Here is a 14,546-nt window from a genome sequence, read left to right as displayed (position 1 = left end):
TTAGGCCTTGCAAATGGGTTGAACGATCCGGTAGTGCGCTAGGTATGGCTTACCGATCCTAGAAGGGATGTTCCGGGAATCGACTCTATGTTGGTTTTTAGGCCTCTTTTAGGGTTAGTTTTCCATCATCTTTCGTATCTGCTAGGCTCAACTACGTGTAGGATGTTCCGGTTATACGGTGAAAACCCTAAACTGTCGTAGATCGATTTAGCTTAATATTAATGAAGCAGGATACCCATGTTATTGCAAGATCTAACATGAACCATGGGTCAATCGGCTCTTTGAGCCGATGAGCAGGGTAACCTGAGAGCCGATCGAGGCTCATTTAATGTTTACGTGTCTACCATGTAGGAAACTAATCGAAGCGATCCAACACCTTCCTGACCAGGTATAGGTCAGGTGGCACGCCCTTGCGACCGTCAGGACGTGTGCCAGAGCATTGCGGGCCGTCGACCGAGGGACCAAGGCCCACCAGCAGTCTTGGAAGCCTCCCGGCTCTTCGTGTTGCTCGTCGCTGCTCGCCAGTGGGTTTTGGCAGGCAACACATTCTAGCACGCCCGGTGGGACAATTTGCAGCAACCACGTCAACATCTGCAGCTGAGATGTCAGGCAAACCAGTCAAGTACGAAGATCTGCCTGAAGAGCACAAGAAGAAGTATGATGAGCTTAAGGCTCTCTTCGAAGCCGATCTCATCGGCTCTTTCGAAAAAACCCGTTCACATGGCATTAGGTTCAAAGGATTCACACCCGAAGGCGTGCTCGATGGAGTAGATCTGTCTCTTCCTTCGGAGGAGCGCACCAGAGCCCTGCGCCAGGAAACCAATTATATGGTGGCTCATTCTCTACATCGTCATTCTGAGAGCCTAGTGAACGCTTTTGAGCGTGTTGCACTTCATGTGGTTCAGGAAATCATGAAGCATCAGTATTCTCCGTCAGGACCTGCCCTAGGGGCTCACCAGGAAGAGATACCGTTCCACACCAGGCCGCAACTGCCATTCACGCTTGCAGCTCCACAGCAACAAGGTTCACCGGCATACGTCGTCTACAAGGTTGGAGGTGATCCTGGCGATTACCAATTCTTGTATGAGCCGCCCAAAGAGATCCCACATGGATACATGTGCACATACGTGCCGGACTGCAACAACTGGGCGCACACGAACCAGATTGCAGCAGGAGGGATTGCTGGAGCAGGAGGGAGTTCTGGAGTAGACGCTGAGAAACAGGCGTGGCTAGCTAAATATGCCACCGGAACGAGTCATGAAAGCTCAGCCCCTGCAGCTCATACCATGGATCAAATCAGTGCAATCCTGAGAGATCAGTTCGGTATCCTGCCAAAGAGGAGAGCAATCGGCTATTCCAAGCCGTATCCCAACGAATATGACCTGATCCCGCTGCCGCCCAAGTATCGGCTCCCTGACTTCACAAAGTTCAGTGGATCAGAAGGGTCTAGCTCAATTGAGCATGTGAGCCGATATTTGGCACAGTTGGGCATGGTTTCAGCATCCGACCCGCTACTTGTAAGGTTCTTTGCGCAATCGCTCATGGGTCCAGCTTTTGGGTGGTACACCTCGTTGCCACCAGATTCAGTTCGGACATGGAAGCAACTGGAAGAGCAGTTTCATGTACAATATCACTCAGAAGCTACCGAAGCTGGCATTGCCGATCTGACGCAGGTGCGGCAAAGGCGGGGAGAGACGGTGTCTGAGTACATTCAGCGTTTCAGAACTATCAAGAACCGATGTTATTCGGTTCGTTTAACTGAGAAAGAAGCAGTCGAGCTGGCAGTGGCAGGCCTCGCAGCGACGCTCAAGGATCTGACTTTCCAAGTGGACTACAATTCATTGGCGCATGATACGTCCCAAACGTATCTATAATTTCTTATGTTCCATGCTACTTTTATGATGATACTCACATGTTTTATACACATTATATGTCGTTATTATGCATTTTCCGGCACTAACCTATTGACGAGATGCCGAAGAGCCGATTCTTTGTTTTTCTGCTGTTTTTGGTTTCAGAAATCCTAGTAAGGAAATATTCTCGGAATTGGACGAAATCAACGCCTAGGGTCCTATTTTTGCACGAAGCTTCCAGAAGATCGGAGGGGAGACGAAGTGGGGCCGCGGGGCGCCGCCACACTAGGGCGGCGCGGCCTAGAGGGGCCCGCGCGGCCCTAGTGTGTGGGGCCCCCGTGACTCTCCCGACTCCGCCCTTCCGCCTAATTAAAGCCTCCGTCGCGAAACCCCCAGTACCGAGAGCCACGATACGGAAAACCTTACAGAGACACCGCCGCCGCCAATCCCATCTCGGGGGATTCAGGAGATCGCCTCCGGCACCCTGCCGGAGAGGGGAACCATCTCCCGGAGGTCTCTTCATCGCCATGATCGCCTCCGGATTGATGTGTGAGTAGTTCACCCCTGGACCATGGGTCCATAGCAGTAGCTAGATGGTCGTATTCTCCTAATTGTGCTATCATGCTCGATCTTGTGAGCTGCCTATCATGATCAAGATCGTTTCTTTGTAATCCTACATGTTGTGTTTGTTGGGATCCGATGGATATTGAATACTATGTCAAGTTGATTATCAATCTATCATATATGAGTTGTTTATGTTCTTGCATGCTCTCCGTTGCTAGTAGAGGCTCTGGCCAAGTTGATACTTGTGACTCCAAGAGGGAGTATTTATGCTCGATAGTGGGTTCATGCCTCCATTAAATGCAGGACAGTGTGAGAAAGTTCTAAGGTTGTGGATGTGCTGTTGCCACTAGGGATAAAACATCGATGCTTTGTCTAAGGATATTTGTGTTGATTACATTACGCACCATACTTAATGCAATTGTCTGTTGCTTGCAACTTAATACCGGAAGGGGTTCGGATGATAACCTGAAAGTGGACTTTTTAGGCATAGATGCATGCTGGATGGCGGTCTATGTACTTTGTCATAATGCCCTGATTAAATCCCATAGTACTCATCATGATATTTGTATGTGCATTGTTATGCCTTCTTTATTTGTCAATTGCCCGACTGTAATTTGTTCACCCAACATGCTATTTATCTTATGGGAGAGACACCTCTAGTGAACTGTGGACCCCGGTCCTATTCTTTTACATTGAATACAATCTACTGCAATACTTGTTTATTACTGTTCTTCGCAAACAATCATCATCCACACTATACATCTAATCCTTTGTTACAGCAAGCCGGTGAGATTGACAACCTCACTGTTTCGTTGGGGCAAAGTACTTTGGTTGTGTTGTGCAGGTTCCACGTTGGCGCCGGAATCCCTGGTGTTGCGCCGCACTACATCCCGCCACCAACAACCTTCAACGTGCTTCTTGGCTCCTACTGTTTCGATAAACCTTGGTTTCTTACTAAGGGAAAACTTGCTGTTGTGCGCATCATACCTTCCTCTTGGGGTTCCCAACGAACGTGTGTATTACACGCCATCAAGCTCTTTTTCTGGCACCGTTGCCGGGGAGATCAAGACACGCTGCAAGGGGAGTCTCCACTTCCAATCTCTTTACTTTGTTTTTGTCTTGCTTTACTTTATCTACTACTTTGTTTGCTGCACTTAAACAAAACACACAAAAATTAGTTGCTAGTTTTACTTTATTTACTATCTTGTCTTGTTCTCTATATGAAAAACACAAAAAAATTAGTTACTTGCATTTACTTTATCTAGTTTGCTTTATTTACTATTGCTAAAATGAATACCCCTGAAAACACTAAGTTGTGTGACTTCACAAACACTAATAATAATGATTTCCTATGCACACCTATTGCTCCACCTGCTACTACAGCAGAATTCTTTGAAATTAAACCTGCTTTACTGAATCTTGTTATGAGAGAGCAATTTTCTGGTGTTAGTTCTGATGATGCTGCTGCCCATCTTAATAATTTTGTTGAATTATGTGAAATGCAAAAGTATAAGGATGTAGATGGTGATATTATAAAATTGAAATTGTTTCCTTTCTCATTAAGAGGAAGAGCTAAAGATTGGTTGCTATCTTTGCCTAAGAATAGTATTGATTCATGGACTAAATGTAAGGATGCTTTTATTGGTAGATATTATCCTCCTGCTAAAATTATATCTTTGAGAAGTAGCATAATGAATTTTAAGCAATTAGATAATGAACATGTTGCTCAAGCATGGGAGAGAATGAAATCTTTGGTAAAGAATTGCCCAACCCATGGACTGACTACTTGGATGATCATCCAAACCTTTTATGCAGGACTGAATTTTTCTTCGCGGAACCTATTGGATTCAGCTGCTGGAGGTACCTTTATGTCCATCACTTTGGGGGCGGCTACAAAGCTTCTTGATGATATGATGATAAATTACTCTGAATGGCACACGGAAAGAGCTCCACAAGGTAAGAAGGTAAATTCTGTCGAAGAAACCTCCTCCTTGAGTGATAAGATTGATGTGATTATGTCTATGCTTGTGAATGGTAGATCTAATGTTGATCCAAATAATGTTCCTTTAGCTTCATTGGTTGCTCAAGAAGAAAATGTTGATGTGAATTTCATTAAAAATAATAATTTCAACAACAATGCTTATAGGAACAACTCTGGTAACAACTATAGGCCATATCCTTCTGCTAATGGTAATGGTTATGGTAATTCTTATGGGAATTCTTACAACAATAATAGGAGTGTACCCCCTGGTCTTGAAGCCATGCTTAAAGAATTTATTAGTACACAAACTGCTTTTAACAAATCTGTTGAGGAAAAGCTTGATAAAATTGATATTCTTGCTTCTAGAGTTGATAGACTTGCCTCTGATGTTGATCTTTTAAAATTGAAAGTTATGCCTAATAAGGACATTGATAATAAGATTTCTACTACAGCAAATGCCATCCAAGTTAGAATTAATGAGAATATAAGATTGATGGCTGAATTGCGTGCTAGGTGGGATAGAGAAGAAAATGCAAAACTAGCTAAACAGAATAATGTAGCTAAAGTTTGGACTATTACCACCACTAGTAATGTTAATGATTCACATGTTGCTACACCTCCTACTATCAATGGTAAAATAATTGGTGTTGGCAATGTTTCTACTCCTAGTGCAAAGCGTGCAAAATTACAAAGCGCTAAAAGCTATAAACTGCTTGTGATAAAACTGCTGAAATTTTTTCCAACATTGGGGACAATGATTCCATTGATGTAGGTCATAATGATTTAGACTTTGATGATTGTCACATCTCTGAAGTTATAAAGTTCTTACAAAAACTTGCTAGAAGTCCTAATGCTAGTGCTATAAATTTGGCCTTTACAAAACATATTACAAATGCTCTCATAAAAGCTAGAGAGGATAAACTAAAACTTGAAACTTCTATTCCTAGAAAGCTAGAGGATGGTTGGGAGCCTATCATTAAGATGAGGGTCAATGATTTTGATTGTAATGCTTTATGCGATCTTGGTGCAAGTATTTCTGTTATGCCTAAGAAAATTTATGATATGCTTGACTTGCCACCATTGAAAAATTGTTATTTGGATGTTAATCTTGCTGATAATGCTAAGAAGAAACCTTTGGGGAGGATTGATAATGTTCATATTATGGTTAACAATAACCTTGTCCCCGTTGATTTTGTTGTCTTGGATATTGAATGCAATGCATCTTGTCCCATTATATTGGGAAGACCTTTTCTTCGAACTGTTGGTGCTACCATTGATACGAAGGAAGGTAATATTAAATATCAATTTCCTCTCAAGAAAGGTATGGAACACTTCCCTAGAAAAAGAATGAAGTTACCTTATGATTCTATTATTACAACAAATTATGATGTCGATGCTTCATCTCTTGATAACACTTGATACACACTTTCTGCGCCTAGCTGAAAGGCGTTAAAGAAAAGCGCTTATGGGAAACAACCCATGTTTTTACTACAGTATTTTATTCTATATTTGAATCTTGGAAGTTATTTACTACTGTAGCAACCTCTCCTTATCTTTATTTTATTGCATTGTTGTGCCAAGTAAATTCTTTGATAGTAAAGTCAATACTAGATTTGGATTACTGCGCAGAAACAGATTTCTTGCTGTCACGAATCTGGGCAGAATTCTCTGTAGGTAACTCAGAAAAATCTTCCAATTTACGTGCGTGATCCTCAGATATGTACGCAACTTTCATTCAATTTGGGCATTTTCATCTGAGCAAGTCTGGTGCCACTTTAAAATTCGTCTTTACGGACTGTTCTGTTTTGACAGATTCTGCCTTTTATTTCGCATTGCCTGTTTTGCTATGTTTGATGGATTTCTTTGTTCCATTAACTTTCAGTAGCTTTGTGCAATGTCCAAAAGTATTAAGAATGATTATGTCACCTCTGAATATATGAATTATGCACTGACCCTCTAATGAGTTTGTTTCGAGTTTGGTGTGGAGGAAGTTTTCAAGGATCAAGAGAGGAGGATGATACAATATGATTAAGAAGAGTGAAAAGTCAAAGCTTGGGGATGCCCCCGTGGTTCATCCCTGCATATTTTAAGAAGACCCAAGCATCTAAGCTTGGGGATGCCCAAGGCATCCCCTTCTTCATCGACAACATTATCAGGTTCCTCCCCTGAAACTATATTTTTATTCAGTCACATCTTATGTGCTTTGCTTGGAGCGTCTGTTTGCTTTAGTTTTTGTTTTGTTTGAATAAAGTCGGATCCCACAATCCTTTATATTGGAGATATTACGCTCCGCTGTTTCGTATGAACACATGTGTTCTTAGCTTTATCTTTAATGTTCGTTGCGAAAGTTGAACTACCTCATTCATTGATATATGGTTGGAAACGGAAAATGCCGCATGTGGTAAATGGTATAATGTCTTGAATAATGTGATACTTGGCAATTTTTGTGCTCATATAGATCTTGTTTAAGCTCTTGCATCATGTACCTTGTACCCATTAATGAATAACTACATAGAGCATGTTAAAATTTGGTTTGCATGATTGTTCTCTCTAAGTCTAGATATTTTCTGGTTGAGGTGTTTGAACAACAAGGAGACGATGTAAAGTCTTATAATGCTTACAATATGTTTATATGTGAGTCTTGCTGCACCATTTTATACTTGAGTTTGCTTCAAACAACCTTGTTAGCCTAGCCTTGTATTGAGAGGAATCCTTCTCGTGCATCCAAAATCCTTGAGCCAATAACCATGCCATTTGTGTCCACCATACCTACCTACCACATGGTATTTCTCCGCCATTCCAAAGTACATTACTTGAGTGCTACCTTTAAAATTTCTATTCTTTACCTATACAATATATAGCTCATGGGACAAAATAGCCTTAAAAACTATCGTGGTGAAGAATATGTACTTATGTGTCTTATTTCTTAGTAAGTTGCTTGTTGAGAGGTAACCATGTTTCTGGGGACGCCATCAACTTTTTACCTTTGTTGAATATCATGTGAGTTGCTATGCATGTTCGTCTTGTCTGAAGTAAGGGCGGTTTTCACAATCAAACGGTTTGAGTATGCATACTGTTAGAGAAGAACATTGGGCCGCTAACTAAAGCCATGAATCATGGTGGAAGTTTCAGTTTGGACATAAAACCTCAATCTCTTATGAGAATATTAACTGTTGTTGAATGCTTAAGCATTAAAAGAGGAGTCCATTATCTGTTGTCTATGTTGTCCCGGTATGGGTGTCTAAGTTGAGAATGATCAAAAGCGAGAAATCCAATGCGAACCTTCTCCTTAGACCCTTGTACAGGCGGCATAGAGGTACCCCTTTGTGACACTTGGTTGAAACATATGTTATGCAATGATACTCCGTGTTAACCCAAGCTAATTAGGATAAGGTGTGGGCACTATTAGTATACTATGCATGAGGCTTGCAACTTATAAGATATCTTATACATAACTCATATGCTTTATTACTACCGTTGACAAAATTGTTTCTTGTTTTCAAAATAAAAGCTCTAGCACAAAAATAGTAATCCATGCTTCCCTCTGCGAAGGGCCATTCTTCTACTTTATTGTTGAGTCAGTTTACCTATTCTCTCTATCTTAGAAGCAAACACTTGTGTAAACTGTGTGCATTGATTCTTACATGTTTACCTATTGCACTTGTTATATTAATTTATGTTGACAATTATCCATGAGATATACATGTTGAAGTTGAAAGCAACCGCTGAAACTTATATCTTCCTTTGTGTTGTTTCAAAGCTTTCTACTAAGAATTTATTGCTTATGAGTTAACTCTTATGCAAGACTTATTGATGCTTGTCTTGAAAGTATTATTCATGAAAAGTCTTTGCTATATGATTCATTTGTTTACTTATTATCTTCATCATTGCTTCGAATCGCTGCATTCATCTCATGTACTTTACAATAGTATGATCAAGATTATGATAGCATGTCACTTCAGAAATTATCTTTGTTATCGTTTACCTACTCGAGGGCGAGTAGGAACTAAGCTTGGGGATGCTTGATACGTCCCAAACGTATCTATAATTTCTTATGTTCCATGCTACTTTTATGATGATACTCACATGTTTTATACACATTATATGTCGTTATTATGCATTTTCCGGCACTAACCTATTGACGAGATGCCGAAGAGCCAGTTGCTGTTTTCTGCTGTTTTTGGTTTCAGAAATCCTAGTAAGGAAATATTCTCGGAATTGGACGAAATCAACGCCCAGGGTCCTATTTTTGCACGAAGCTTCCAGAAGACCGGAGGGGAGACGAAGTGGGGCCACGGGGCGCCGCCACACTAGGGCGGCGCGGCCTAGAGGGGGCCCGCACGGCCCTAGCGTGTGGGGCCCCCGTGACTCTCCCGACTCCGCCCTTCCGCCTACTTAAAGCCTCCGTCGCGAAACCCCCAGTACCGAGAGCCACGATACGGAAAACCTTACAGAGACGCCGCCGCCGCCAATCCCATCTCGGGGGATTCAGGAGATCGCCTCCGGCACCCTGCCGGAGAGGGGAATCATCTCCCGGAGGTCTCTTCATCGCCATGATCGCCTCCGGATTGATGTGTGAGTAGTTCACCCCTGGACCATGGGTCCATAGCAGTAGCTAGATGGTCGTCTTCTCCTAATTGTGCTATCATGCTCGATCTTGTGAGCTGCCTATCATGATCAAGATCGTTTCTTTGTAATCCTACATGTTGTGTTTGTTGGGATCCGATGGATATTGAATACTATGTCAAGTTGATTATCAATCTATCATATATGAGTTGTTTATGTTCTTGCATGCTCTCCGTTGCTAGTAGAGGCTCTGGCCAAGTTGATACTTGTGACTCCAAGAGGGAGTATTTATGCTCGATAGTGGGTTCATGCCTCCATTAAATGCAGGACAGTGTGTGAGAAAGTTCTAAGGTTGTGGATGTGCTGTTGCCACTAGGGATAAAACATCGATGCTTTGTCTAAGGATATTTGTGTTGATTACATTACGCACCATACTTAATGCAATTGTCTATTGCTTGCAACTTAATACCGGAAGGGGTTCGGATGATAACCTGAAAGTGGACTTTTTAGGCATAGATGCATGCTGGATGGCGGTCTATGTACTTTGTCGTAATGCCCTGATTAAATCTCATAGTACTCATCATGATATTTGTATGTGCATTGTTATGCCTTCTTTATTTGTCAATTGCCCGACTGTAATTTGTTCACCCAACATGCTATTTATCTTATGGGAGAGACACCTCTAGTGAACTGTGGACCCCGGTCCTATTCTTTTACATTGAATACAATCTACTGCAATACTTGTTTTTTACTGTTCTTCGCAAACAATCATCATCCACACTATACATCTAATCCTTTGTTACAGCAAGCCGGTGAGATTGACAACCTCACTGTTTCGTTGGGGCAAAGTACTTTGGTTGTGTTGTGCAGGTTCCACGTTGGCGCCGGAATCCCTGGTGTTGCGCCGCACTACATCCCGCCACCAACAACCTTCAACGTGCTTCTTGGCTCCTACTGGTTCGATAAACCTTGGTTTCTTACTGAGGGAAAACTTGCTGCTGTGCGCATCATACCTTCCTCTTGGGGTTCCCAACGAACGTGTGTATTACACGCCATCAGCGCACATGGTCCAGAAACTGACATTGTATGAGCAGCGCCACCCGGAATTGTACCAAGACAAGTTCAAGCGCCCGATAGGCCTGGTCGAGGCAGAAGAAGTTGAAGACTCTGCAGAAGATCAGGAAGTCGCCGTGGCTGAATGGGCTCGGGGGCGTGCCGTGTCCTGCAAATGGGTGAAACAACCAGGGCCTGCAAAAGGGTTTGACTTTGATATAAGCAAAACTGAGCAGATTTTCGATTTGCTGCTGAAGGAAAAACAGCTGAAGTTACCCGAAAGCCATAAAATCCCTACGGTGCAAGAGTTGAACGGGAGACCGTACTGCAAATGGCATCACACGTTCACCCACGTCACCAACGACTGCAAAGTGTTGCGTGGACAGATTCAAATGGCGATAGAACAAGGCCGATTAATCTTCGGTCAGTTTGCCATGAAAGTGGACATGCAACCGTTTCCTGACGTCAACATGGTGGAGCTCAACCCTTCCACGAAGCGTTGGCTGGGTTTCTCTTTCGATATCAACATGGCAGTGTAGACCGCCATGGCAAAGATAAAGAGGAGAGCAGTCACTCCCGTGGCAAGGATAAGAAGGAGGCCGATCCACGCGACCGACCCCAATATGATAACAAACGGTACCTCACCGAGGAAGAAGTGAGAAGCGTGCGGTACCAACGACCACTCTCCGCGCATCTCCTTAACAAATATGAATATCAGTATGACCGACGTCGGCGGTACGACGTAGGTGATGACAGATATCGTCGGTCTGATGCAGACAACAGAAAACATCGTCGATATGACAGAGACGATGAAGGGTATGAACGCCGCGCTAAAGGGAGATCAAGAGAGCAGGAAGACATGGACAGACACTGGGATTGTCCTTCCTTTAAGCACTGTTGGGACTCAGGAATGAGCCGATTGCCCACAATCGACAACTGCCCAGAATGTAGACAGCAGAGGAAGGGCACAAGTGAGGTTTCAGTGTTCAAGCGTCTAGGGCCTCTCCCACCTCAGAGCAGACGAGCTGAGTCATCTCGAGATGAAGACTTCGAGGAGTCAGAAGATGAAGAAGAAGATAAGTACCACCGGCCAAGGTGGTGCCCTGATGGACTCAGTCATTCCCAGAAGCGTAGGGTTCAGCGGCTACGGAACTTGGAGGAAGCCGAGGCGCAGTACCTGTACACGTTGAGGAAAGCACGGCCCGATCTGGCCGTGAAGATTTGATGTCTACGGGTGCTTCTATTCTTGTAGACAGTGTTGGGCCTCCAAGAGCAGAGGTTTGTAGAACAGCAGCAAGTTTCCCTTAAGTGGATCACCCAAGGTTTATCGAACTCAGGGAGGAAGAGGTCAAAGATATCCCTCTCAAGCAACCCTGCAATCACGATACAGGAAGTCTCTTGTGTCCCCAACACACCAAATACACTTGTCAGATGTATAGGTGCACTAGTTCGGCGAAGAGATAGTGAAATACAAGTAGTATGGATGTATATGAGTGGTAATAGCGAAGAGACAGTTCCATCCCCTTCATAGCGGTTATCAATAACACGTTCAATAATTTTCATGGGTATCTTGAAAGCAGTACTTGCAGTTGGTGGACAAGCATCATTAGAGTTATCGCATATGGGAGATAAAGCATTATCAGAACAAATTTTCTCCCCTAAAGATGGGAAACTAAAAAGATCACAAAAACTAGCTTCCCCAAGCTTAGACTTATCCATAACATTAGCAGTGATTGCGTTCATACTAATAACATTGCTACTAGCATGCAATTGAGGCTCCATAGGTTCTTTAATTTTCGCATCACACAATTCATGTCTTAACTCAGGAAATAGAATAAGAAGCTCATTGTTGTCCATTATGCCTAACTAGTGTAAACAAGAAACAAAAAGATGCAATTGCAGGATCTAAAGGAAATAGCTTCGAGCACTCACACACCGGCAACAAGACTAGGAAATAGCTTAGTAGTCGGAGGATGTGAATACCTTTTACCTTACCTCCCCGGCAACGGCGCCAGAAAATAGCTTGATGTCTACGGGTGCTTCTATTCTTGTAGACAGTGTTGGGCCTCCAAGAGCAGAGGTTTGTAGAACAGCAGCAAGTTTCTCTTAAGTGGATCACCCAAGGTTTATCGAACTCAGGGAGGAAGAGGTCAAAGATATCCCTCTCAAGCAACCCTGCAATCACAAATCAAGAAGTCTCTTGTGTCCCCAACACACCAAATACACTTGTCAGATGTATAGGTGCACTAGTTCGGCGAAGAGATAGTGAAATACAAGTAGTATGGATGTATATGAGTGGTAATAGCAATCTGAATAAAATATGGCAGGGAGTAAACATGCAACAAAACAGTAAACAAACGGAGATTCGATGCTTGGAAGCAAGGCCTAGGGATCCTGCTTTCACTAGTGGACACTCTCAACTTTGATCACATAATAAAGCCACTCTACACTCTTTTGTTGGATGATGAACACCACTAATTGTGTAGGATTACACGAACCCTCAATGCCGGAGTTAACAAGCTCCACAATATTCGATATTCATGTTTAAATAACCTTAGAGTACACGATAGATCAACACAACTAAACCAAGTACTAACATAGCATGCACACTGTCACCATCACACTATCAAGGAGGAATAGATCACATCAAAACTATCATAGCAATAGCTAACTTCATAATCTACAAGAGATTACAATCATAACCTACGCCAAGTACTACACGATGCACACACTGTCACCATTACACCGTGGAGGAGGAATAGAGTACTTTAATAACATCACTAGAGTAGCACATAGATGATATTCAACTAGATCACATAAAGAGAGAGATGAACCACATAGCTACAGCGGAGCCCTCAGCCCCGGGGGTGAATTACTCCCTCCTCATCATGGAGACAGCGATGGCGGTGAAGATGGCGGTGGAGACGGCGGTGGAGATGACTCCGGTGGCAATTCCCCGTCCCGGCAGGGCGCCAGAACAGAGACTTCTGTCCCCTGAATTGGAGTTTCGCGATGGCGGCGGCTCTGGAAGGTTTTCTCTGGTTTCGTCGAACGGGGTAGGGTTTTCGCGACGGAGACTTTAAGTAGGCGGAAGGGCAAGGTCGGTGGAGTCCTGGTGGGGCCACACACTAGGCCGGCGCAGCCAGGGCTTGGGCCGCGCCGCCCTACTGTGTCCCCACCTCGTGGCCCCACTTCGTTTCCCCTTCGGACTTCTGGAAGCTTCGTGGAAAAATAGGACCCTGGGTGTTGATTTCGTCCGATTCCGAGAATATTTCCTTACTAGGATTTCTGAAACCAAAAACAGCAGAAAACAGCAACTGGCCCTTCGGCATCTCGTCAATAGGTTAGTTCCGGAAAACGCATAAATATGACATAAAGTATGCATAAAACATGTAGATATCATCAATAATGTGGCATGGAACATAAGAAATTATCGATACGTCGGAGACGTATCAAGATTCAGTAGACATTGGAGACGGAGGCGCGGCCACAGAAGAAAGAATGGCGCCCCAAGCAGACAAAAGCCGATGCAGAGGCATCGGCTGACACAAATATGGTGTTTATACTGCCGTCGGAGTTTCATGCTCCAAGAACTGAAGAAGTGCCAGTAGCACAGTTTGACTGCGGTCCACGGCCAGTTATCTTTGAGAAGCCACGAGAAAGGAGCTACAGGCACTTGAAGGCCCTGTACCTAAGAGGTTATATCAATGGGCAGCCTGTCAACAAGATGTTGGTCGACACGGGAGCGGTAGTCAATATAATGCCATACTCCATGCTACGGCGTTTGGGACGCTCTAACGAAGATCTGATCAAAACCAACGTCACACTAAGCGATTTCAACGGCCAAGCATCAGAAGCACAAGGCGTTCTGAACGTGGATCTAACCGTAGGCCGGAAAACCATCCCTACGTCGTTCTTCATCGTCGACAGCAAGAGCACCTACGCTGTCCTGCTAGGGAGAGATTGGATTCACGCCAACTGCTGCATTCCATCCACGATGCACCAATGCCTGATACAGCGGGATGGAGATGAAGTGGAGGTCGTTCATGCAGATGACTCGATCGAGATCTCATTAGCTCGCATGAATATTTGGGATGCAGACGACCAAGAGCCGATCTCTGGAATCAGTTTGGACGGCTGTGAGCGCATCGAAGCTTCAAAAAACGGGGTGAGGCTGGTCTTATCCACCGGCCTGACAGAGTAGCAAGACCAAAGTCAGTAGACGTACGTGGCAAGGCCGATCCCTGCGATCGGCCCCAAAAAATAAAAAGCAAGGATCTCACCTTAAACATGTCACGTAGTCGTCGTAGAGCACAAATAAGTTGTAAACCCTCATTGAGAAATGCAATGGAAAAGGAGGCCGATTCAGGCAATCGGCCCATATTATCCTCACCATATGTTTTGCCTGTGTTCAGCATCGATCTAGCAGGCGACGGAAAGCTAGGATATGGGTTTACATCAGCTGATGAGCTAGAAGAGATTGACATTGGTCCTGGGGATAAGCCACGACCAACATTTATCAGCAAAAA

This window comes from Lolium perenne, chromosome 4 (genome assembly GCF_019359855.2).
Source record: "Lolium perenne isolate Kyuss_39 chromosome 4, Kyuss_2.0, whole genome shotgun sequence".
NCBI lineage: Eukaryota > Viridiplantae > Streptophyta > Magnoliopsida > Poales > Poaceae > Lolium > Lolium perenne.
The sequence above is the reverse complement of the archived record's forward strand: the minus strand, read 5'-3'. Positions refer to the sequence as shown.